General features: G+C 46.7%; 1 protein-coding gene across 4 annotated transcripts in view; it reads right to left on the bottom strand.

Moving 5' to 3' along the window:
* Positions 1 to 24730, bottom strand: part of NADK (NAD kinase) — a 574415-nt gene that overhangs the window by 487320 nt on the left and 62365 nt on the right. Inside the window, exon 1 of one of the 4 annotated variants that reach the window (XM_085609381.1) lies at positions 8338 to 8569. The exons of 2 other annotated variants lie outside the window; for them this stretch is intronic. The gene's annotated coding sequence lies outside the window, so the exon portion shown is untranslated. Of the gene's footprint in view, positions 1 to 1675; positions 1719 to 8337; positions 8570 to 24730 lie in introns of those variants that run through there. One more of the 4 variants, XM_085609387.1, reaches the window with a different exon arrangement.

Raw genomic sequence — 24730 nt, 5'->3', positions numbered from 1 at the left:
ACCAACGGTTAAGGCTCATGGCTTGGCCAGAAAAATTGACATGCTGAACAGCAAAGAAGCTGCTGCACCTGTCTCTCAGAAAACAAGCTAGTGAAATTTACAGACAGCAAAGCGGCCTGTGCACAGGTCTAGTAGTGCATCTGTGCTTACCCTCTCCTGTGGTGTCACACATAGAATCCTCTGTAGGGGACAAGAGGAAGCTTCTGGAAGGCCTCTTCATCTGAGAGATCAAGCAAACTGCGCAGTGTATGTGTCATGTCACACCGAGCATGAATATACCATAAACATGATTTGGTCTAACCATCCTTTCAGATGTGCGAGTCTCTTGGTTTCACTATAGAAACTGGCCTACAGTTCAGACTTCTTATGGTACTATAGTCAGTAAGATGCACAACAAATATGTGAAACAGGTTAAAGTATTATTTAGGGAGACAGGCAGAGGCTAGGATCCAGGTGCACTAATGGGTACTAATTTGGAAGGGAGCGTAGATGACTTAGCCCACAGAACTACTAGTTCTAGGGAAACGTGTTTATGATCAAGGGTGTAGAGGGAAATAGTGTACTTGACCCGACCCACTTATGGTGGACATATTTTAGGTCTAGCCAAGACCTTTTGATTTTACTAACATTGAATGTATAATATACTTACTTATAAGGGCTTTCAGCCAGCCTTTTAACCATTGTTATTTTATTGTGTCAACCACATTTTTTTCTTCTACCCACTACAGCATCCAACATAGGGACAACGGATCAGTCAGTTTCAGACATTGGCTAACTTCACAGTGAGTGACGGCAATCTACCATTTCACAAGGAGCACGTCAACACACAAAGTAGTTCCTCTCAGTACCAGTGAGTACTATAGCAATATTTGCTTTTTTAGATCATATATTATTTTTGCCTTTAGCCAATGTTTTTTTACATTGAGGAGGGTTCAGCAGCGTCCACCACAATACAGTTTTTCAAAAACATGACAAAACAAAAATAGACAAAGCAAAAAGGCTGGCAGCCAACGCCAAACCTAGTGGCTTTGCATTGCATTTGTGAACCAAAGATGTTCTTCAAGCCACTGCAACACAACTTGCAAGTTTCCCTGTTCCATGTGTGATCAGATCATCCAGTCTAGGTCTTTTTCTTGGTACCATGGTACTTGTCCTGTTTATCCCTTTATAAAGAAATGACAATTGATCCCACAGAAAACCACCCCGTCAAATCTGTTTAACAATAATCTCAGCAAAAGATTATTGTCGTGAAACATGTCTCCGATTTGTTCCGCCTGGTCGAGACAACCACGTATAGTGTTAAATCTCAAATCTGTACTCGCACAGAGTCACAAAGGACAAGCATAAAGCAAAGCTCAAGAATTATTTTCAGCATTTATTGCTAATCAAGTGATATATAGTGCTTATTAGTTGAAAATGAACTGTCCATAGTGCATCAACATTCAGAATTATTTAATAGAGCAATGTATTTGATGAAGACAAGTTAATTATTCTTTTTATTACTTTATTATAGTAGTTCCAAATGAATTTCAGGCCTAATCGCCATTCATCAGTCAGAGGTTCAAGCAACTGTGACATAAGTAATAGAGTCCCCAGTTAGAAAGGACTGTAACCCATTTAAAAATCAGGATTACAAGTACAGAATGAAAAGAACAACTTGGAGAGGATCACCTACCTCACAGGACCACGAGTTCTGCTATAGTCATCTGCGTTACAACACTTAGCTCCAGGATAAATAATCACGCTCAGTATAAACTGACCTTTGAGCCATACCCCTTTCAGGCTAGTGTTAATAGAAAACTAAAAATACTCTTGGCTTGCCAAAAATTCTTTGAGGGAAGTTCTCAAATCTGGTCTAAATTTCGGACCCCATTTAGATAAATGTCACCCAAGTGCTCATTAAAATGCTTTACTTGCACACTTCCAAAATAACTTCCTGGCGTGGCCCAAAACCCCTGGTAAAGTTGTTTTTAAACTTATCAAGTCCTGGCTAATCTAACTGACTGTTGTGCTATAAAATGTTTGATGTTTTACAAATGTTACAATTCTTCCCTGGTAATGAACCCAACCATCTCCCACCTCCTTGGAAAACATTCTTTAAGCTCTATCCATTGCTGACTGGTCCAGTGAACCTTAAAAAACAACACTGCAATAATTAACAATCCATGCTGGCTATGGGACGCAAGCAGTGACTCATTACTCCATATTATTTGTATCTGTAAAAAAAACTTTTGGCTCCGAGAGGGAAATTTCTGTGGCTCCCTTTTTTAAGGTTAAACTCAGCAACTTTAAGGAGGCAGTGAAAGCCTTCTTGAGTGGCGTAGATCCTCAAATCAAATGGCTGGCATTTTTTTTAATTCTTTGAAAACTTTTAATTATGATGAAAGTGAATGAACTGTCTGTAGAGTTGCGCTGTAGTTGTTACCAGCGCGATGACGTAGGCGCGTGGCGGCCATTTTGGGTTTGAGGATTAAGTGCCGAGCCCGCGAACGAGCTAGACGTTCCCCGGCGCTCTCCCTGTTACCATAAGTGTTATATGGGAATAAAACCACGGTATTTATTCTACCTACTTGAGAGTCCTGATTGCTTATTACCCCTGTAAGCGACCCACTACAAATGACGACGAGGAATGGGATCGAAACAAAACGGGGAAGACCGAAGAAAGCCTGAACGTGGAGCACACGTGGCCAGGAACCAGGGTAGCAACACAAGATACCCACACAGGTACACAGGAGGGAGAGCGCGGCAGAGGGGACGCCAATGCCGCGTGCACCAAGCCAGGGGAGCATACACGTGGTGTTCGCATAGAGTGAACCCAGAGCCACAAGCAAGAACCCAAATCCACGTGGCACAGAGAAAAAAAACTACACATCAGCCGGGACCAACCAGGGCAGCACCCACCGGGCAGGCAGTGAGGGGGAGACGGGTCATCGTCTCAGGCCACTGAAGTGAGGTGCAACAGGCTGTCAGGCTCAAGCATGGGGGGAGGTGCACGAGTCGTGACCTCCTAGGCAACTGCTAGAAGACGCAGGGGAGGCCCTGGCGGAGCAGGCAGAGCCAAGCAGTGGCGGCAGAGCGGCGGCACACTAGAGCCCCCCCACGCCGGCAGAGACAAAGTGCGCCAGGCAGTCCAAGGGGTGAAGACAAGTCACCGCGGGGCAGAGCAGAAATGTGTGCCCAACCGTCCTCACTTACGACACCAATCCCATTCCTACCCAAATCGGGAGAACCGTCGATGAAATGGGAGGACTGGAGAGAATACTTCATGAATTATGTAGAGGCCCTGGAAGACGAGGCAGGAGAGGCATTCCCCAGCAAGAGAAAGAAAAGGATTTTGCTGCACAATCTGGGACGGGAAGGTATCAGAGTGTTTCAGAATATTGTCCCCACGCCGAGGCAAGCGGCAGATGATGATGTGTTCCAGCATGCGATAGACGACTTAAACAAGCACTACAGACCAGCGGTATGCACGTCCATAGACCGATATAACTTCCAACAAAGGAAGCAAGCAGAAGGAGAGTCCATAGACTAATACGTAGTGGCATTAAGGAAATTAGCCATCACATGTAAATTTGGCACGCTGCATGACGAGTTCATCAAAGACCAAATAGTCATGCACACCACCAACTCGACGATACAGGACAAGTTGTGGGTCAATGGCGAGGCGACATTGAAGGAGGTGATAGCCATGGTAAAAAAGGCGGAGTAATCGAAGAGATGCGCAGAAGCGGCGAAAAAGGAGGCTAACCCGAGGCCTATGGTGAACAAAGTCACGGAAGCAGAACCGCCGGAGAGAGGTAAAGGAGCAGCGGGGGACACGAGGACACAGACCAAGTGGACACCCAGGCCGTTTCCGGCAAAGAAACCAGGCATCGAGAGCAAGAACATGTGCTTCAGTTGCGGCAGTCCGTCGCACCCAGCGCACGACAAGCGATGTCCGGCCTTCAAAGCCAAATGCATGTTTTGTGGACTAACACTATGAGAAGGTATGTCGCCGCAAGCAGATGAAAATAGCCGTCAAATATATCGCACAAGAGGAGGAGGAAGACGTAGAAAATGAGGAGGATGATGACAGCGTGCTATGTGTAGACGAACACGTGATGGGAATAAACTGCAACCGATCAAAGAAACCACAATGTGACCTGGTGATTGGAGGAGTACAAATACAGATGGTAGCGGATTCAGGATCCCCTATACCATCATACAATGCAGCGTGTGGGAGGAACAGTTCAAGGACCACATAGGTGACCAGCTGGAGCCCCCAGACATCCGCCCGGTCACCTTCACAGGAGATCCCATTCCTATGGTAGGATACCGGCAACTGAAGTTTGAATTCAAGGGACGACAGGCCAGGTGCAAATTATACGTGGCAGAAAAAGGTCCATCCGTCCTAGGATGGATAGACCAAGGTGATCTAGGTATACAGTTGAATCCTAGTGGTATCACACAAGTCTTGATGACCAGCGACGACCAACGACCTGAAGCGGGAAGGCTGAAGACAGAGTTTCCAAATGTGTTCGGGGGCAAGGTGGGAAGACTAACAAAATTCACGCACTGGATCGATCTCAAAAGGGATGCCCAACCAGTGTGTCATAAAGTGAGGAACATCCCGCTAGCCATCAGAGAACAGGTGCAACAGGAACTTCATAGACTGGAAGAAAACGGCATCATAGAACCGATAACGAGTGCCGAGTGGTTGGCTCCATTGGTGGTCGCGATGAAACCTAATGGAAAAATATGTCTATGTGTGGACCTGAGGGAGCTGAACAAAAATATTGTCGTAGAAAGGTTCCCCTTGCCAAGGATAGATGAGATGCTAGCGAAAACCAAAGGAGTGAAGCGGTTTTCGACAATTGATCTCACGTCCGCCTACCACCAGATCGCACTACACGCCACCTGCAAGAAGCTAACATCCTTCATAACCCCCTTTGGGTGCTACCAGTTCCGCAGAATGCCCTTCGGACTGGCCTCGGCGGCTGCCGTATTCCAGAAGTTAATGCACCGACTAGTTCACAGGATAGAAGGAGTGCAATATTTTCAAGACGACATTCTGATAATGGGCGTGGACAAAGCAGACCATGACACCAAGTTGTCCACAGTCTTACAAGTGCTGGAACGCAACGGACTCACGGCAGAATGGGAAAAGTGCCGATTCGGGATGAAGTCGGTCATGTGCTTGGGGCATGTGATCAGTGACCAAGGGATCACCCCCAAACAGTTCAACGTCAAGGCGATATGCGATGCTCCACTGCCCAAGTCCAAAGAGGAAGTATGGTCGTTCCTAGGCATGGCCGAGTTCTATAGCAAATTCGTACAACACTTCGCTACGAAGACACACCACTTGCGACAACTCATACGGAACAAGACCAAATTCGAGTGGACCAAGGAAACTCAAGAGGAGTTCCATAGGGTAAAAACGGACATCAGCACAGCCGTTCCGCTGAGAGGATACGACCCACGAGCCAGATCAGTACTGACAACAGACGCCAGTGAGCGGGGCCTGGGAGCGGTCCTCATGCAGGAATCGGAAGGCGGAGAACTGTCTACCCTCAGCTTCGCATCCCGATCGTTGTCTCCCACAGAGCAAAAGTACAGCGTCACAGAAAAAGAAATGCTGGCAGTAGTATGGGCTATGGACAGACCACAAGCCCTTGATCAAAGTCCTCACATCATCAGGACATGCCACAGCGACGCCCCGCATCGCGAAGATGACGTTAAAATTGTTGGACTACAGATATGATGTGGAGCACATCCCAGGACAAAAGAACAAGGTAGCCGATTACCTTAGCCGAGCGTCGGCCATGGAAGAACCTCCTAAGGCGTCGGATGACGGGGACTGCAAAGTAGCGTTCATGGGAGACCACAAACAAGTAATAGACAAGCACAAGTGGAAAGAAGCGTACGAGACAGACACAGACATGGAAGCAGTCAAGCAATGCATCCTGAGAGGATGGCCGGAAAAGAGGCACATGGGGGCCCTGCTCAGGAAGTTCTTCGAAGTAAGAGAGGAGTTGTCTGTTTGTGACCAAGGGATTTTCCTGAGGAGAGGGGAAAAAGTGGTTCCCCCTAACAAGTTGATCCCTCATCTCCTGACTCTCATCCACGAAGGCCATCTGGGTATTGTAAAGACTAAAATGAGAGCAAAGCAGATGTACTGGTGGCCGGCGATGGACAACCAGATAGAGAGGCATGTGCGGGAGTGTAGCCAATGCCAAAAAGCGGACAAATCTATGAGCCTGATGCGACCACCCCTGGGGAAATTTGACAACCCAGAGAACCCCGGGGAGGACCTAGCTATAGACATCCTAGGCCCGATATTGGACTATCAGGGCACCCAAAAATATGTGGTGGTGCTGGTAGATAGGTACTCCAAGTGGCCGGAGGTGGACGTACAAGAAGATATGGATACGGAAAAGATACTAAGGTTCCTAACAGCTGTGGGAGGCATCCCACGCTCCCTCCTAAGTGATAACGGGCCTCAATTTGTATCGGAAAAATGGAATACCTACATGGCAAGGAATGGCATCAGGATTAAACACATGTCTATATACCACCCGGCAGGGAATGGTCAAGCCGAAAGATTCAACCGAGACATTATGGGGTCTGTACAGGCAGCGATTGCGAGTGGAAAGGACTGGGAAAAGGAACTGAAGAGCATGTTGTGGGCATACAGGATCACACCTACCAGCACGGGGTACAGCCCCTTCCAGATCCTAAGGGGTAGAGACCCCTTCACGAAAGATAATGTGGACTGGAAGGAGCGCACCATCCTGAGCAAGTGGTCCCCCGCCGTGGTACGCCACAACCTAGAGAAAGCTCAGAAGATATATGCAGAACACTACAACAAAAGGAAAAATGTCAAAGAGACGGAGCTAGAGAAAGGAGAGTGGGTTCGCGTCAAACTGGCCCGTTACGAAAGAAGGGTGACAGCAAATTCAGTGCACCGCTGCAGGTGGAAGAAGTTTATAACCGGTCAGCCCTACTTAGTGACGGGAAAGTGTGGTCACAGGACTGTATGTCCAAGTGCAACAAGATCATGCAATGGAACGGAAGGGAAAGAGGACAGGTGATACCGTCCCGGAGTCAAGGGACTGAGACTATACCGGTTGGCACCAACACAAGCAGCCCAAGAGAAAGAGAAGGGGATGCAGAAGCACAGCACAGGATGGTGGTGAACTGGGTAACTCTGAACTCATGGAAAGCTCATGTGGATCTCCCGACAAAGGAGTTCCCCCAAACACCGGGGGGGGGGGGGGTCCCGAGAGCCTCCCAAGAGGGCACCGATCCTGCCATGGGCACCCCTTTGAGATGTACTCGGACTGGAAGGACGGTGGTGAGACCTGCAAGATTTAGAGACTTTGAGATGGGAGATGGAAGGGAGTACGCACGCAAGTAAAAGTATTTGTTTTGTGTTGAAAAAAGGGGAGATATGTAGAGTTGCGCTCTAGTTGTTACCAGCGCGATGATGTAGGCGCGTGGCGGCCATTTTGGGTTTGAGGATTAAGTGCCGAGCCCGCGAACGAGCTAGACGTTCCCCGGCGCTCTCCCTGTTACCATAAGTGTTATATGGGAATAAACCACGGTATTTATTCTACCTACCCGAGAGTCTTGATTGCTTATTGCCCCTGTAAGCGACCCACTACACTGTCTAAAAACGAATAATGAGGGTTCGTAGCACCACGTATGTTATTTATTGAGTTGTTCACATTGCTTAAAGATATTACTCGCTTTATATTGAAATTATTTAAAATATTTCTGCAATAAATATATATTTACTTATTAACAACCCACCCAAGTTCACTCAAAATCAGATCTAGTTGTTGCCGTTATCAGTGACTTACTGTGCTTTAAAACATTTATCTCTGTTGAAAAATAACTTCAATTCTACTTAGCCTCTCCCCATCTTGCATCTGAGCAACGCTGGTACTATCGCACTAAAGAGTATAACAGCTTCGCCTGGCAATGCAATGGCCCATTTAAAAAGAGCAAGCAATCCTGCTGAGAAGTACTAAGCACAACCGTATTCAAAGCAAAACGATCACAGTAACGCGACAGTGACTTTCACTTCCACCTCAGTTAATGACATAAATAAGATAAGGATGATAAATAACCACACGGTCATTCAATCCCAGAAGAGACTCTCAGCTGGCACTGCCAGCAAAAGCCGGTACATTCTTCATAGACAACACAGCATCATACTCTGAACACAAGTGCGTTTCTGTATGATCCCCAAAGCAGAGATAAAGGCTGAGAGCTGGTTCTTCGTGCACATATATTCCAGTATCTACATGACAAACCTCTCGAATCAGCCGGTATGGTTCCCGACAAGGGCCTTACCTGCCGTTCCCGACAGAAGATTTCAAACATCCCTTTGCCTCTATCATCTATAGTTAATGCGTAAAACCGAAGGAAATGTTTAAAATTGTTTTGACAAGCAAAAGAGAAATAAAACCATACGGGAATTTGGGGCTGTACTTCTCACAGAGTCCTGTGATTGGTTAACAACATTAGCCCTGCTCGAAATAGACGGCCCATCCATCTACTAAGAAGTCTTATTGCGCCGGAAGAGGCTGCTCCTGACAGTGCACCGGAAGTAACCTCTTCGCTGCTCTGGAAGATAAGGACTAGCTAGCCACACGTGAACATTTCACGTAGCCGGCTGTGACGGAGGGGCGCGCGAGTCGATTGTTGTTTCAGTGAAAGCTGAGCTCTGGAAAGACGAGAGCAAGCAGATTCCGTAGCGGGGGTTGCTCGGTGTTGGGGACTGCTTCTCAATCTTTAGGGCGGAAACAGCGCACACTGATACCATGTCAGGGCAGGGCGCCACGCTGCAACGATCCTAACGTGAGTGGGGGGAGGGAGTACCCTAAGGGAGGGGACCCTGGTGATGTGTAGGCGTGGTGGCGATTTTAACCTGACCCAAGTGCTCATTTAATTTAATTGTAATTAGGATGACCAGGTTTTCAGACTGAAAAACCGGGACACAAGAAATATGGTTACAGAAGCACTACTGATATACATAGACAGACACACACACTACCGTTCCCTCTTGGCTGAGATCCAGGAGCAGGCTGCTAATGATCTTGGTTTGGGGTGAGAGGACACCTATTCACTTCTCCTTGTCCTGTTGTGCTGCATGAAGGTAGCACTGAAGGCGGTTTTCTAAGCAATTGAACGTTTAATGGTGTGAGGAAAGAGCTCTTTAAACCGCCCAACTTCTTTTTCTGGTGTTAAAAGGGGGGTCGGAGGAAACGTGAGCCTGCACCACACTGTGATTAATGTACCTGACCCTCTCTCAAAAACCAGGAGATATGTTTTAGCATAAAGTGTTGGGACGCCGGGACAGCCCTTGAAAAATGAGGACTGGCCAGGCAAATCTGGAACGTCTAGACTCCCGAATTGTAATTGCATGTTTATCATGCCTACATTTCAACATGTAGGAAAATTCAAAATTTGCGAACATGCGTGACAAGAATTTTCAATTCTATTAAGGACAAGGAGGCGAGGATTATGCTTCTCATTTTCTTTACTGAAGATTCTTAGCAGCCTATCCGAAAAGTAAAAACAAAAATACACACTACAATACCCATAAACCCTAGTGGGTATCACATGACAACCATAGAGTAGACCCGTATTTATTTATTTATTTTTAAAGTTTTATATTGCGCTAGCTTGCCCCTTAGGTATTGGAGCGCTTTACATACATACTGTAAAGAAAAACAGACGGAAATTGCATTACATAGTAGGCAGGCAGTAAGGAAGCAAAACCAGGGATAAAAAAAAATACAGCATGGAAGATAAGGTGGTTAACACAGTCCGGTCACCAACTATCCTTGGATGTCAAGAGAGAGGAGTGAACTCTGATATTAAAGTCTAGGTTAGTTGACGTTGGTCAGGAAAGAATTTGTTAAGGAGATGGATTTTCAGGTCCATTTTGAAACAGGAGAAGGAGGGGTTGCATCTGAGGACTCTAGGGAGAGCATTCCACATCCTGGGAGCGTTGCCAGAGAACGATCGGTATTGTGTGGTTTTCTTATTCAGTTTCGGAGGAATAAGAAGGAGTGAGTTGGAGCTTCTCAGCGATCTGGATTGACCTGCTCTTACCAGTTTGTTGTTCAGGTAGTTAGGGGCCGGAGAGTGAAGGGTTTTGTGTGTGATGCAGGCCAGTTTGTAAATACACCTCCCTTCCATGGGAAGCCAGTTGAGAGCTGGAGTGATTTGATCAAATCTTTTTACTCCAGATACGAGTCGAGCGGCCATGTTCAACACTGCCCTTAGAGGGGCGAGGTGAGCTTTTAGAGTCCCTGTTAGGATGGCGTTCCCGTAGTCGATTTTAGAGAGAACTAGGGATTGGACTACTGTCTTGAGGTCATCATGGGGAAGAAAAGGTTTCAATTTCTTGAGGTGTTTTAGAGAGAAAAGAGCACTAACAACAGATTCCACCGCCGGGGAAGAAGTACCGGAATCGCACATAACATTTCCAGAAGTACTGGGAACCACGCTTGAGCCCTCCACAGAGGAGTTATCAGAATCAAGTCCGAGTGATAACATTTGATTCGGGCCAGGAGCTGTGGAATCATTACAAACGGAGGGAACGCATAACAAAGCGCTGGAGGCCAGTCTTGCAGAAAAGCATCCGTGGCTAGAGCTTCCGGATCCGGACGCCAGCTGAAGAACACTGGAATCTGTTTGTTGAGTCTGGAGGCAAACAGATCGACCTGACAAGGGCCCCACATCTTGGTCAACAATTTGAACACTCGAGGGTGCAGCCTCCAGTCGCTGAAATCCCGGAGATGTCGAGAATGCCAATCGGCAACCTGGTTGCTGCACCCTGGAAGGTACTCCGCCACAACAAACAGCTTGTTCTGAAGGCAAAAGTGCCAAAAGTCTTTGGCAATCTCCGCTAGAAGTCTGGATCGGGTCCCGCCCAACTTTTTGACATAACGAACCGCCGACACGTTGTCCATGCGGAGAAGGATGCAACAATTTGTCTGACGGGGCGAAAGGCAACGAATCGCAAAGGAGCACGCCAGAAGCTCCAGGCAATTGATGTGGAGAGTCAATTCCTCTGGAGACCAACGCCCGCCAGTGGATACTTGACCGCACCGGGCTCTCCAACCCCACGACTGGCATCGGATTCGATCACCACCTCCGGAGTGGTGCCGAATAGGGCTCGACCGTTCCACGACTCTATATGTTCCAGCCACCACAACATCTCCCACCTTGTTTCCTCCGAAAGAGGAATCTGATCGGAATACCTGAGGCCTTTTTGAAGATGGCGTATCTTGAGCCGTTGAAGCGCTTGGTAATGAAGGGGACCCGGGAAGATCGCTTGTATAGAAGAAGCTAACAACTGGACGACCCGGGCTACAGACTTCAAGGACACAGTCTGCTTGTTTAAAATCAACCTCAACTCTCTCTTGATCGATCTGATCTTCTGCTTGGGCAAGAGGAGTTGACAAGTGAGGGAGTTGACTAGAAAGCCCAGAAACTCCACAGACTGAGAGGGAATCAGCATGGATTTCTGAGGGTTAACCAAGAATCCCAGATTCTGTAACAAATCTATGGTCCAGGCAAGATGGTGCAATACTAGACGAGGACACTGACTCATGATGAGAATGTCGTCCAGATAAATGATGAGGCGAATGCCTCTGGCACGAAGAAATTTTACCACAGGCCTCAGAAGCTTGGAATCTTGATATTTCCCACATTGTGAATTATAACCGCGCTAGGCGCCTTGTTGATAACCTCGGCCGAACGACCGCCCCCAATGTCGTCCGGCCCGGACGAAAAGCCCGTTTTAAGGAACTTTGCGCCTTATCAAGGCCACTGAAGGTCACAACAAATTTAGTCAACTTTTTCATAAAAGGTTGACCAAAGAGAAGACCCTGTGCTAAAGGGCCTGACTCCGATGAAGACAACTCCACCAATTTAGGATCGAGTTTTAATAGAATAGAGCGTTGCCACTCTTTGACATAGCACAGTTGGCATTGCCCAATAGACATATGGCACGTTGAGCCCATCCAATTAAATCATCAGAATTTATAATCTGTCCGGAAGCCTTTGATTTGAAACCTAAATCCAAATTTTTTGTTAGGGGACCGGTCAAATTGATCAACTTATCCTGGCAGGACCTCCAGGCACGATCGATACCTTTCTTAGGATCTTTCGTGTATTTCTTTAGATATGTAAGCATGGGGGGATCCACCTCCGGAGTATCCGCCACCTTGTCCGCCAAATCGGGACGTGGACATTCCGAACGCAAACGCGCTCCGACATCTTTATCAAAGGGTTGACGCAGGTGGGACTGCACATAGTCAGCAACCTCAGTAGAGGGAAGCCAGGAGGATTTGTTAGGGTGAACAATCGCATTAGGATCAAAGTTAGTAAATTGGGATGGGTCGGAGCGTCCACGAAACGCTCTTTACGTTGTTTCTTAGCTGGGGGAGGAGAAGCCTCCGACTCAAATGCCGGAGGTATTACCATCATCCCTGTTAGGCGAACTAGTGTCTTTGGACGTAGAACCATAAGAGTGGTCAGAAGAAAGTTTTAGCCAACTTCGCAAAGTCTGAAAAGTGTGGGTTTTTAGACCCCTTGGCACCTGATGAAGAACTGGACGTTGAGCCAGGAAGCCAGCCCTGCTGCAGGGCATAATTACATAAATGACGCTTTAAGGGTTCAATAGCCCTGACCATGGCCTTATTTACAGAATGCTGGACTCCCACATCAAGAGCCTCGACCAGCTCATGCTCCTATGACCCAGGGGGTTCCTCCTCAAAATAGTCTGCATCATCATAATAGTATGCAGACATGTTCGGCACGTAAAGTGACAGATACACCCACAGGAGAGAAAAAATTGAGCCAATAAGCACTGTCAGCGGTGGCAAAAAACCCTAAAGGTAATGACTGTGATAGAATAAGGGGGAGTGGCGAACCCCAGGCAAGCCTAGCAACACAGGGATGCAGAAATCCCAAAGTGCGCACTTAAGGTAAAATGTGGAGGGAGGGCTCGCCTAGCAATACCACTCTAGGCAGTGCCTATGCGCAATTATACAGCCCAAGCCCTTCTGTATGACTTGGGCGTTACTGGGGAACTGGCAAGGGTTTGTGGGTACAGAGCAATATTCAGCGCTGCTCCCGCGCTCCTCAAAACCCGGTAAACACAGAGAGAAAACAAAACCGGGTAGAAAAATGGCCGCCGCGCATGCGCGGAACGACCAACGCCCGAGCCAGAAAGAGGACTGCGCGTTGAGAGAACGCACGTCCTCACCCCCGTCTCCCGCTCCACAGAAAAGACACGGGCAGCAAGCGACCGGGAGGCAATCCGCGCTCCCAAGAAAGAGCAAACGCGGCAGAAACAGCAAGGTGGAGCGCGATAAGCACCGAAAGCAGACCAGAGCCGTACAAAACGAAAGGCAGCTGAAGCCCAAAGAAACCTTCACATCAATCAAAACCGCAGTGCGAGCAACGCGCACATTACCACAGCAGGCACAAAGCACAGGTACAATTAAAATTTCATAAGCACACAAAGCGATTAGACAGTAAGCACCATAAATGTAAAGGCAAAGGTAGAAAGGTAATGCACTTAACTGGCTGCGGAGCAGCAAAGAAAGAGGATGTAGTATTCTCTTATGCTCCTTATATAGGGGTCTACTCTATGGTTGTCATGTGATACCCACTATGGTTTATGGGTATTGTAGTGTGTATTTTTGTTTTTACTTTTCTGATTGGCTGCTGAGAATTATCAGTAAAGAAAATGAGAAACATAATCGGAGCCTCCGGTGCTGACATAGAATCTTGAATGGTGATTTAGAGAAACTACTGGGGGTATTTCATATCCCCATTAACTTGCTTCAGAGTGGAGAAAGTGTAGATTGCGTGAAACTAAAATAACACACTCTGGAAACCAAGAAATTGGAGGTTAAGGTTTGGAAGAATAAGGAGTTGAAGCCTCAAAGGGCAGAGCTTGAAAAACAGAGCCTGACAGTCAACAAACATTTTTTTACAAAACAAATCAGCAAAAAAGTTGGCAAGGGCATGCAACATTAAATATGTTCTAGATTATTTAATTAATCTCATAGAGGCTGCGTTTTAAAATATCCTACAGGGTTAATACTTCTGCTGCAGAGATCATTGTGTGGCCAGCAATATTGAGGGGATTATAATAGTAGTAAGATAACTAGTAGTTCCCATAGTTCTGGGAGAGTTCTTTGTTTTGCCCAGTTACAGTTTTGTCTCATTATGTAGGACAGTGTGCATGCTGCAAAGCACACGGTGCAACTTGCAGATCACAGATTTGCATTGTATTTAGATAGGTAAGTGGGCCACTCCTTTTGACACTGAGATAGGTTTGTTACTTCCAGTTCCTAAATTGCAATCCTAATATAGCACGGTGATCTATTTACTGACATCCGTGAACTGCATGCAAAACTGTAAGATCCTTGTGTTTTTCCCCTCAATCTGTTATTGTTTTGTGGTAGCAAAGAAGGGTTCCTTGGGAAAATAACGTCTTGTTACTGCAAACAAACCCAATCGTGTTATTTTTTATACACTGACTTTGTGTTTTCCTGACCATTCATTCTTAACATTTAATGTCCACAAATATAGATTATGATTCCTACCCCTTGTAACTCTCATTGTCTTATGCACCATTTCCTGTATATTAATGTATACTCTTGTATGATTTATTTTGCCTCTGTTTGTTGTAAAGTACTCTGGCATCCTACACTTGGATGAGTAGTGTTTTAAAAGAATTACGTAAAAAAAATAGGTGCCATATAAAGCTTTCATTTCTCATACATTTTCCATTCTTATTACTGCAGGCAAATCTTTAACATAGGGACTAGAACACAGTTAAAAACCTGCCTCATAGTTTCTCTTAAGTACTTGTGAAGCAATAACAAGCAATGCCACTTTGTTTCCTTCCATTGGAATGGTGTCTAGGTGTTAGGCTCCAGGTTGCTCCCAGTCAGGATTATAGGTGAACAAAAGAAAGGTTGATGACTTTTAAAATCAGACCTTTGGTTTGGTCCCAGTTGGATGTAAAAAATGAACAAGTTCTCTCACTGCCTGCACATTGCTGCTCTAAATGGAATGCAGTCAACTGTGGGTGCTGCTGAATTATGTACAGGTGCCAAAAATGACACCAGGACAAATGCAGCATGTTTTCGTGGGTCTTCCAGAAATAGCTGCTGGAAACCGGTTCCAGCGGAATACCCCTCCTTCCATCACTGTGTGTATAATTTCCCCTAATGGTATTGTCTCTGTCAAAGTGCCCACATTTATGTCTTTTGATCAGGGTTACTTCTGTTTTGTGTGATGCCATTGTTTGGTTTTTTTTTATAACGTAATTCTATTTATATAGCGCTTACTACCCCATATGAGGTGTTGGAAAGCTTTTCGGTGAGTAGCACGCGACGCCTGAAGATTAATGGTGGATTAGTATAGGGAAATATGAGTTAATTTGAGCAGTGGACATGCAAGTCTGTTAGTTGGATTGAATACAGGGCCGGCTTTAGGGCAGTGCGACTGGTGCGGCCGCACTGGGCGCTGACCTGTGGAGGGGGCACAGTGACCTCAGGGGGGCGCGCTGTGCTTGGCAATATCATGATATGAGGGATGAGGGGCACTTTGCAGGTGGTGATGACAGAATCTGAGGAGGCGTCCATGGGACGTGGTGGGGGTGCCAAAAGTGATTGTCGCACCGAGCACCACCAATGCTAAAGCCGGCCCTGATTGACTAGGATAATGGAGGGATAGAAGAGGGAAGAGTGTAGAAAGTGTTATTTTGGGAGATCATAGTATGATGAGGTTTGGGGTGAGTAAAAGGAGAAATGGAGGAGGGAAGAAGCTCTAAAAAGGGATTAGGGAGATCATAGTAGTAAACTGAGGTTTGGATGAGTAAAAGGATGGATCCACGAGTAAAGAATTTAGAAAGGGTTGTTTGGGAGATTGTGGTAGAAAAATGAGGTTTGGGGTGAGCCAAAGAGGGATAGAGGAGAGAACAGTCTAGAAAGGATTATTTTGGAGATCAAAGTAGTAGACTGAGGTTTGGGCTGAGTCAGAGAGTTTCGCTAAAAGATATATTGAGAGAGGTATAAGGTGAGAAAGAATAGTGCATTTTTAGAGAGTCAAATGTTTTTTTTATACAGTAGGAGTAAAGTAATAAATATATCGATACTTAACTGCATAGAAAGAATATACATGTATAAGGAAGATAATATATTGAGATTTAAAGTTGTATAAAATCAGACTTTCAAGTGTTGCTGTACTTGAAGCTTATATGTGTATTTTTATAACAATTGGGTTTTTTTTGTTTAAAAAAAAAAGTGTTATTGCCATTTAAGTTATACATAGACAGTTAAACAATATAGCGGTGGAGTATTCATTGGTGAACAACAACTATGATCCACATTCCATTAACAGTGGTACATCTTTTGTATCAACATATAAGCGTCCTACACCCTTCAGTGGTCATTTTGTGAAATGCGTTGTGATATACGTTATGTCTCGTCAGTCTTCCTCGAGTAGTCGCTATCGTCTGACACCTGCTCTGCCGGAGGAGGTTCACAGATGTCACCCCGAAACCGATTCCATTTTCCCCATATCCGCGTCCATTTTTTGGGACAGCCTCAGTGAACGTATACTGATTTCTCTGTCACCATCGTGTGGTCCATATCGCGGCACCACTGCTGATGGGACGGGGACAACCCCGAACCCCTCTGTTGTGCTATATTACGTTTGTCTAATGTCATTCCTAGTGTTACCCAGTCTTGGTCTGTGAGATTTAAATCCGTGGGCTCCCAGATATTAAGTAAGCATCGTTTTGGTTCAGGCGGGATCTCTACCCTGGTAACTTGTGACAATGTACGCAGGACGGCCTCCCAGAGGCGAGTGATTATTGGGCAGTTCCAGATTGTGTGCCAGAAGGTGCCTTCAGCACCGCATTGTCGGAGGCATAAAGGAGTTTCTGTCCTGCCTAGCTTGTGTAGCAGGGTTCTCGTGTAGTAGATGCGATGTAGGATTTTTAGTTGTAGTAACTGTAATGTAGAGGGTATTGCCAGGGCTGCTTGCCAGTCCTCCTCGTCCAGGTCACCTAGATCGGCTTCCCATCCCTCCTTCAGGGCCACCGTAGGGTCTTTCTGATTATTTATTATTTTACGATATGTTCGGGAAATGGCTTTTTTCTGGAGGTGTTCTGTGAAAAGTCTGTCCTCTAGTGGGGAGGCCTCTGGTAATCGTGTGTCTGTCGGAATCACTGCTAGAAGTGCATGTCGGATCTGCGTGTATCTGTAGGTTTCTGTCTGCGCCAGTTTGTAGGTGGCCTGCAGTTGACTAAATTGCACAACCCCGCCTTTTTTCCACAGGTCCCCCACCCTGGAAATACCTATTAGATCCCATTGTTGGAATCCCTTGGTGTTTCTTAGTCTCCCTAATTTTCTGATGTCCCACAGTGGCGTCGCTTGCGTAAGAGTCCTCTCCTAGCCCAGTGCCCGCTGCGCCGCATGCCAAATTTGTAGTGTAAGAGCGGTGGGGCCCATGTAGTGCAGTTTCCTAAATCTATTATAGAGCGCCCCCATTATCTCCTCCGTGTCGAGAAGATGTCGGTCCATACGGAATGCCGGATCTTCCTGCGATGCATGAAGCCACTGATTTATTACAGTAAGTTGCGATGCCCAATAATACGTTTGTATATGTGGGAGGGCAATTTCTCCATCGTACCAGCCCTTTACCAGTTTTTTCATGGCGATATGGGCTGACCCCCCCCATCCCATAGGAGTTTAGTTACTTCAGTATTTATCAGTGTGAAAAAGGAGGGGGGGGATCTGAAAGGGGGTGTTTTATAGGACACATAAAAACCTGGGTAGCGCCATCATTTTGAAGAGGGCCGCTCTCCCCAGTAGAGTAAGTGGTAGTGAACGCCAGTGTTTCACATCTCGGCGGAAGCGGGCAAGGGGCTTCATAAGGTTTTCATCTGTGAAGTGCATGACTTGAGGGATGATATATATGCTGAGGTACTTGAAAGCCCGTTCCACAATCTGGATTTCACAGTTTGGCGGCAATTTAGGCGAGGGGCCATGAAGAATGTAAAGCTATGATTTTGACCAATTAATAGTGTAGCCTGAAGCTTTGCCATAAGCCGCACAGATGTTTAAGAGACAGTTAATGGATCGAGATGGGGATGCCATATAGAGTAATACATCCTAAGCATATAGTGATATGCGATCTTCCCATCCCACAGTCCATTTAAGCCCCCTGATAACCGGATCCTGGCGGATCCATGCCGCCAGTGGTTCCAGTACTATCGCGAACAAGAGTGGGGAAAGTGGGCAACCTTGTCTCGTTCCCTTACCAAGAGGGAAGTCCTTCGAAGTTCGGCCGTTCACTACAACAAGTGCCATGGGCTTATTATATAGTAGGTGTATCAAGTCACAGAATTTGGGCCCAAATGCCAGAGAACTGCAAAGAGGAAGGGCCATTCGACCATGTCAAACGCCATGCGTGCGTCTAACAAGAGCATAACTGCATCTTCTGCAATAGTGGACTGCCGAGCTATGACACCTTGGAGCCTCCGGAGATTCAGGGCCGTATTATGATGGGGCATGAAGCCCGATTGATCCGGATGGATCAGCTTAGTTAGGTATGGCTGAAGTTGCGTTGCGAGTGCCTTGGCCAATATTTTCGCTTCAGCGTTTATGAGGGAGATTGGTCTGTAGGCCGTGCATTCGTGCGGTGGCTTACCCGCCTTGTGAATCGCGACTATGGTCGCTAAGTGCTGGTCCCTGGGGAATTCTCCCACTTCTAAACTGGCCTTATACAAATCGAGGAGGTGTGGTGTGAGTTGGGTCGCCATTTTTTTGTAGAGCTCTACCGGGATGCCATTGGGCCCCAGTGCTTTCCCGGTATGCAGTGCCCTAATTGCTAAGGTGAGTTTATCTGCGGTTAGCTCGGCGTCAAGCGGCAAGGCTGCGTCGTGCGGTAGTGTGGGCATGCAAATATCTTTCAGGAAGGCAAGGTTATCGTCAATTGTATTCGTGGCTATAGGCGTATATACCCCTATATAATATGAGGCAAGCACATCTACTATTCGTTGTGGGTCTGCGGTTACCTCTCTGTTTTCCAAACGGAGTTGGGCTATCCACCTGCGGGTGCTGTATTTTTTGTCCAGCCAGGCGAGAAGCTTGCCTGCCTTATCACCCACCTCATGAATAGTGTGCTGTGTAGCTGTGAGCTTTGCTTTTGCCTCCTCCCATGCAAATGCTTTATATCCTGTTGCGCTAAACTTAGCGTATGTGTTGTAGCGTCAGTAATATCAAGCGTGTGGTTTGCCTCAGTGTCGGCCACACCCTGTTCTAGGTCTTCCAACTGTTGCCTCTGCGATTTCTTGTGCCCAGCTATCAGTGAAATCGCATGACTGCGCAGTACCGTTTTATAGGCTTCCCAGAGTATTAAAGGGGAGGACACTGAGTGTTCATTCTTGGTGAAATAGTGCTTTGTAGCCGTGCGTAGTCCCTTGTTTATTGTGCAGTTTTTAAAATATCCCGGATGTATTGGGAAAACCCTCTGCCGTATTATGTTATGGGATGCGTACGTCATGTGCAAAGGCGAGTGATCTGATGTTCCCCGGGGTAAGTGTTGAATCTCTGTAACCCGATCTAACCCAGTCGCTATAGTGAATATTTAATCAATTCTAGAGAGGCTATTGTGCACCCCTGACTGGTATGTGTATTGTCTATCTTGCGGGTGTTTAGTTCTCCAAACGTCAATTAAACCGATGGCATGAATGAAGTCCGTCAATTTGAGAATTGTACTACTGGGGTCCCTGGGTGGCTGTTTATCGAGAGATGCGTCTATTATAGCATTGAAATCCCGCCCCATAATGATGTCTCTTGATAGCAGGGACACTAAAAATTTACCTAGTGCTGGGAAGGTCGCTTGATGTAGCGCTGGTGGGATATATACTGAGACCAGGTTATATGGTCGCCCTTCCCATTGGCATGTCAGCGCTGCAAAGCGCCCTTGATCATCCGTTTTGGATGCCATCTTGTACCCCCATCTGTCCAAGGCTTTGGTGGCTGAACCTATGAGGTGTGTTTCCTGTATAAGTGCTATCGCTGGACCTTTGCGCTTTCTGTATTGGAGGACCAGACCCCTTTTAATCTTGTCTCCCAGTCCGTTTAAGTTCCATGACAGCACCGTGAAAGGAGAGGGCGGTCCCTCAGGATTCTGGGTTAGGTTATCCGGGGTATCGATCAGTGGGCTAGTGTGTGCCATCTACGCTTATAATCGTGTAGGGGTGCGAAGTTTTTTGTGATGTCCACCTTAGTCTATTGTCGTGAATGCTGTCTAATAAACTGAACCAAAACAAACTTAGAACCAAGAACTGCCCCTCTTCCCCCCCCCCTCCCTTCCTCACTGCCCGGCGGTCCCCAAACTACCCGCCACCCCAACTGAGAAGAGTGCTTTGTCTCCATAACTAGTACTTGCGTGGGGGGTGAGAGTCTGTTCGAGAGCTTCGGAGGCCCCCTCGATTTGTTACTACAGCAACGGCTTACATCTTATCTGGAAATATATTGCTCGCCCGTAGAAACATGGTTGTCTCAGTACTGGATCTGCGTGGGCAAGTGGTAGAGTCATTGTGCTTTGAAGGAGGGGCAGACAGTAGATGAGTTTAGAGTAACAAAGAGTCTCAAGTAACAGTCCAAAGTAACTCATTCCCCTTTGTCGCTGGATTCAGTGGATCTTGATCTTTGTGACTCCTGGCGTCGGTGTTGCTGCTTGGTCCTTGGTTTCCCGGGCCTCGTCGCTGGGCGCCACCCATCCAGCCAGTCGCGGGTTTCCTCCGATGTGGCAAAGAACCATGATTTCCCATCCGCCTCTACTCTTAGTTTCGCCGGGAAGAGCATTGAATATTTAAGTCTCTGACCCTCAGCTCTTTTTCAACTTCCAGACGGTCCATGGCCTGCCATCTTGGCCCGCGTATCAGTTGTTCCACTAGCTGAAAGGAGGGAGGGCAGTATTTGCCGCTGCCTGCCGCGTTATGTGTCGCAACGCCCGGCCTTTCGGGTTTCCTGCCATCTGACTCCACTGGTAATGCTGTGCGAAGGAGATTGTGCTGTGGTGTGCAATATGCCCCTGTAAGTGTTGGCGCTATGAAGTCCTCGGTATTCAGGCAGGTTTCGCTGTCCGGCGAGCAGTGCCTGTCTGACGTCACAGCGAGAGGTCCGTGCGAGCGGGGGACGGAGCTCCCCAGATGGAGTATAATAATATTGCTGCCGCTAGGGCATGTTGGTCATCGGGGCTGCGCCCGGAGTTCTCGCTGTCGGCATAGGGCAGTCCATCCGTCGACGGCGACACACGCCACGGGTCATCGACGTGGAGACACCAGAATTTGATGTGGGAAAGTCCAGAAGGGGGGGTCGCGCCCCAGCCGACTACGTCCAACAGCCGCGCTGAGCGCCCTCTGCACTTCCCACTTAGCGCTGTAGCGGGCCAATTGGTGTCGTCTTTGTAGGGCTGGGGGAGTCGTGTGTGTTACCTGGAGACTCCAGGGGTCACAATGGTCCGTCACTATTCGGCGCAGCTGCCGTGACCCGATCCACTCCTCGTTTTGTCGAGCCGGACAGCGCTCCTCCGCAGGTTGGACCCCTCAAAAGCAGTAGTGCGAACGCCGCAGGGCTCACCCTGTAATCTGTTGTGGCAGCCGGCGGGGCCCCGGTCTATCCACGGATCCGAGGAGCACAGCGGCCTGCTGACTCCAATTACCGCCACCGGCAGTGTGTCTTCTCGCCTCGCACCGCCACTCACGCCGAGGTTGCGAAGAGCAAGCGCACTCGGGGTCCCGGCTTCAGCTCAGCTGGAAGGCCCTCTTACACCTCTGCATACATCTCGGCGGCCGAACGTCCCACCGAGTCTCGGAGCGTCGCGATCCGCTCCGCCAGCTTTCCGATTGCAGCCCTCCTCATTTGAGCCGTATGCCTGCAGGATTAGTGCGTGGATTTATTACGGAGGCTCCCTCGGTCTCTGAGCTCACTTAGGCTGCGGCCATCTTGTTCGGCTGCAACATAACAATTGTTTTTAATTTGATCTTTTCATCAATATTTCAGTAGTGAAGCACTTGTGGATAAAATTGTTATGATAATATATAAATATTGTGATGGATAAATAAAATAGAGAGACAAACATCTAATCAAAAAACTATTATGAAAACTATGCAGTGACCTATAAAGATGTTAAGCATAGAACAATATATATATATATATATATATATATATATATATATATATATATATATATATATATATATATATATATATATATATATATATATACACACACACATTATCTACTGGCGGTCGCCAGTAGATAGTTATAGTTAGGACCGTGTTTCCATAGGAAATCTCCTCAAAATTCTATTTTGAATAACTTTGGCGCCGGTTGATGAATCCTCGCGAAATTTTCAAAACTAATGGGGCGCTCCGCTCAGCTCCTACCCTGAAAGTCTCGGGGGGGATTCGTTAAGCGGGGGCGGAGAAAAAAGGTGTTCCCAAAACGCGTTTTCCCCATGCATTTTCCCATAGGACCTTTAGTCGAAGGTACAGCCCGAACGCCTGAACAGAATTACTTGAAATTTGGCAAAGAGGTAGTCCTCAGGTCAGGGATGTGCCTTTTGCATATATGGAGTCAATCTGTTCAGTAGTTCCTGAGAAAATTGCAGTTAATGTACATAAATATCTATAGCCGCGCACCCTAACGTGCGCGAGCGTAATTCTGATTGGTGGTTATATGTCAGTCAATGTTCGAATCGGTCGAAATCAGGAAGTGTCGGCCGCCATTTTGTTTGTTTTGAGTGCGAGAGTGAAAAAGGAAGGTGGCGAACGTGAAAAGGGGGCAGGGTAGTGAGTTCCTGACCCCCTAGCCTTTGTCAGGGGGTCCCTGAAGGACCCCGAAGGCAGAAAAAAACATTTTTTTTTTAAATCGCGGGGTGCGCGCACCGTGCGCGCACGGTGAAAAACCCCCCAAAAAAAAAATTAATACGTAGTTTATTGTAAAATAAATATATAAAAAATATAATAATAAATACATAACTTAGCATTTAAAAAACTGTACAAATTCACTGAAAAAAACATAGGTTTCACACACGTTATAGTTAGGAATTAGCATTTAAAAAACCTTGCAAATTCACTTAAAAAACCATAGGTTTCACAGATGTTATAGTTAGGTGGACATTTCACTCGTAAAAAACCAATGAAATTCCCCCGTTATAGTTAGTTCAGATAGCTATAACTCGCGCGACCGCCACTCTATCAAAAGGATGATGTCATCAGTGATGTCATGAGTGATGCCACTGACCATGTCATGAGTGATGTAATATGTGACGTCATCAGCAGTGGATTGCGGTCGCGCAAGTTATAGTTATCTGAACTAACTATAACGGGGGAATTTCATTGGTTTTTTATTTTGTCTGAAAATTTTCAGCGCTCCATCCATCATCTCCTTGTGTTTGCATTTTTCGCACTAAGTTGGCTGGGTATGCCCAGACGTGGGTCCCTTGCTCACTTTGCCACTCGATCAAAGCTAGCTGGCTGATAAGGAGTGTTACTCCGAAATCGGTCCCAAGATGCTTGTTTCCGGTCCTGGGAATACCTGGCTTGGCAGTTCGGTCGGGACTGTTCCCATGAGGCACAGGGTCAAGACTGATCTGCATATGGCTGGATTTGAACTGGGGTGGCGAAGTGAACTAAAGAATGATGATGGATTCAACACAGATCTGTGACTGGGGGTGAGTGTCTGTAAAGTTTCAGTGCTCCGTCCATCATCTCCTTGTGTTTGCATTGTGGGTGATACAGAGCAGCTTGAAGGAGGGTCTTCTGGCAACCGATAACCAATGAAGGGCCATCAAGGCAGGGGAGTTGTGAGCTTGTAGCTTTACATGTAGGAGTAGTCTGGCAACAGAGTTCTGAATCTGTTGTAGTCTTTTCACAGTTGATAAAGATGATCCATGGTAGAGGTCATTGGCGTAATCAAGTTTAGACATTACATCTGAGATAGTAGCATGGACCTTGTGTGAAAATCCCGGGGAGGGGGATGGGGGGGTTGAAAGATGCATCACAGAGTTTTCATAGTAGTGAAGCCTGATCTTGCTAATTTGTCCACTTTGGCATTATTTGATAACTTGGAGTGCATAGTAATTCCAAGGTTTCTTACTTCCTTAAATACTTTATGAGGTGGTCACAGATCGTCAGGCCAGGCGCAGAGTGGTTCATAATTTTTCCAATCACCACAAGTGAGTATTTCAAGTTTGGAAGCATTCAGTTTGAGATGGCTCTATGTCATCCACTGATCAACGGCTCTGAGGAAACTGAAGATTGGGACTTTCCCAGTTTAAGGAGTATTTTATGTCATCTGCATAGTTGTAGCATATAAGCTGAAATTCATTGATCATTGCCGATAATGACCTCATGTAAATCGCCAGTAGGTTGTTATAGTTGGGACCAAGTTTCCATAGGAAAAGCATTTTTTTACCAGCCTATAATTTTGGAGTCGTTTGACCAATCTTCATTAAATAAAAAAAAAAAGTGTCAAAGTAGGTTCTGTGTGTCATGGAAAGATTGGGGGTGATATGTGCAGTGGTGACTGAGAAAAAGGGGCGCGAAAAAAGGGTGCGTTTGTAATGTTAGTTACCATAGGAATGCATTGTCAAACCTACAGCATAAACCGCTGGACGGAA

Source organism: Triturus cristatus, chromosome 1_2 (genome assembly GCF_964204655.1).
Source record: "Triturus cristatus chromosome 1_2, aTriCri1.1, whole genome shotgun sequence".
NCBI lineage: Eukaryota > Metazoa > Chordata > Amphibia > Caudata > Salamandridae > Triturus > Triturus cristatus.
Note: the sequence above shows the minus strand (reverse complement) of the source record. Positions and strands in the feature narration are given on the sequence as shown.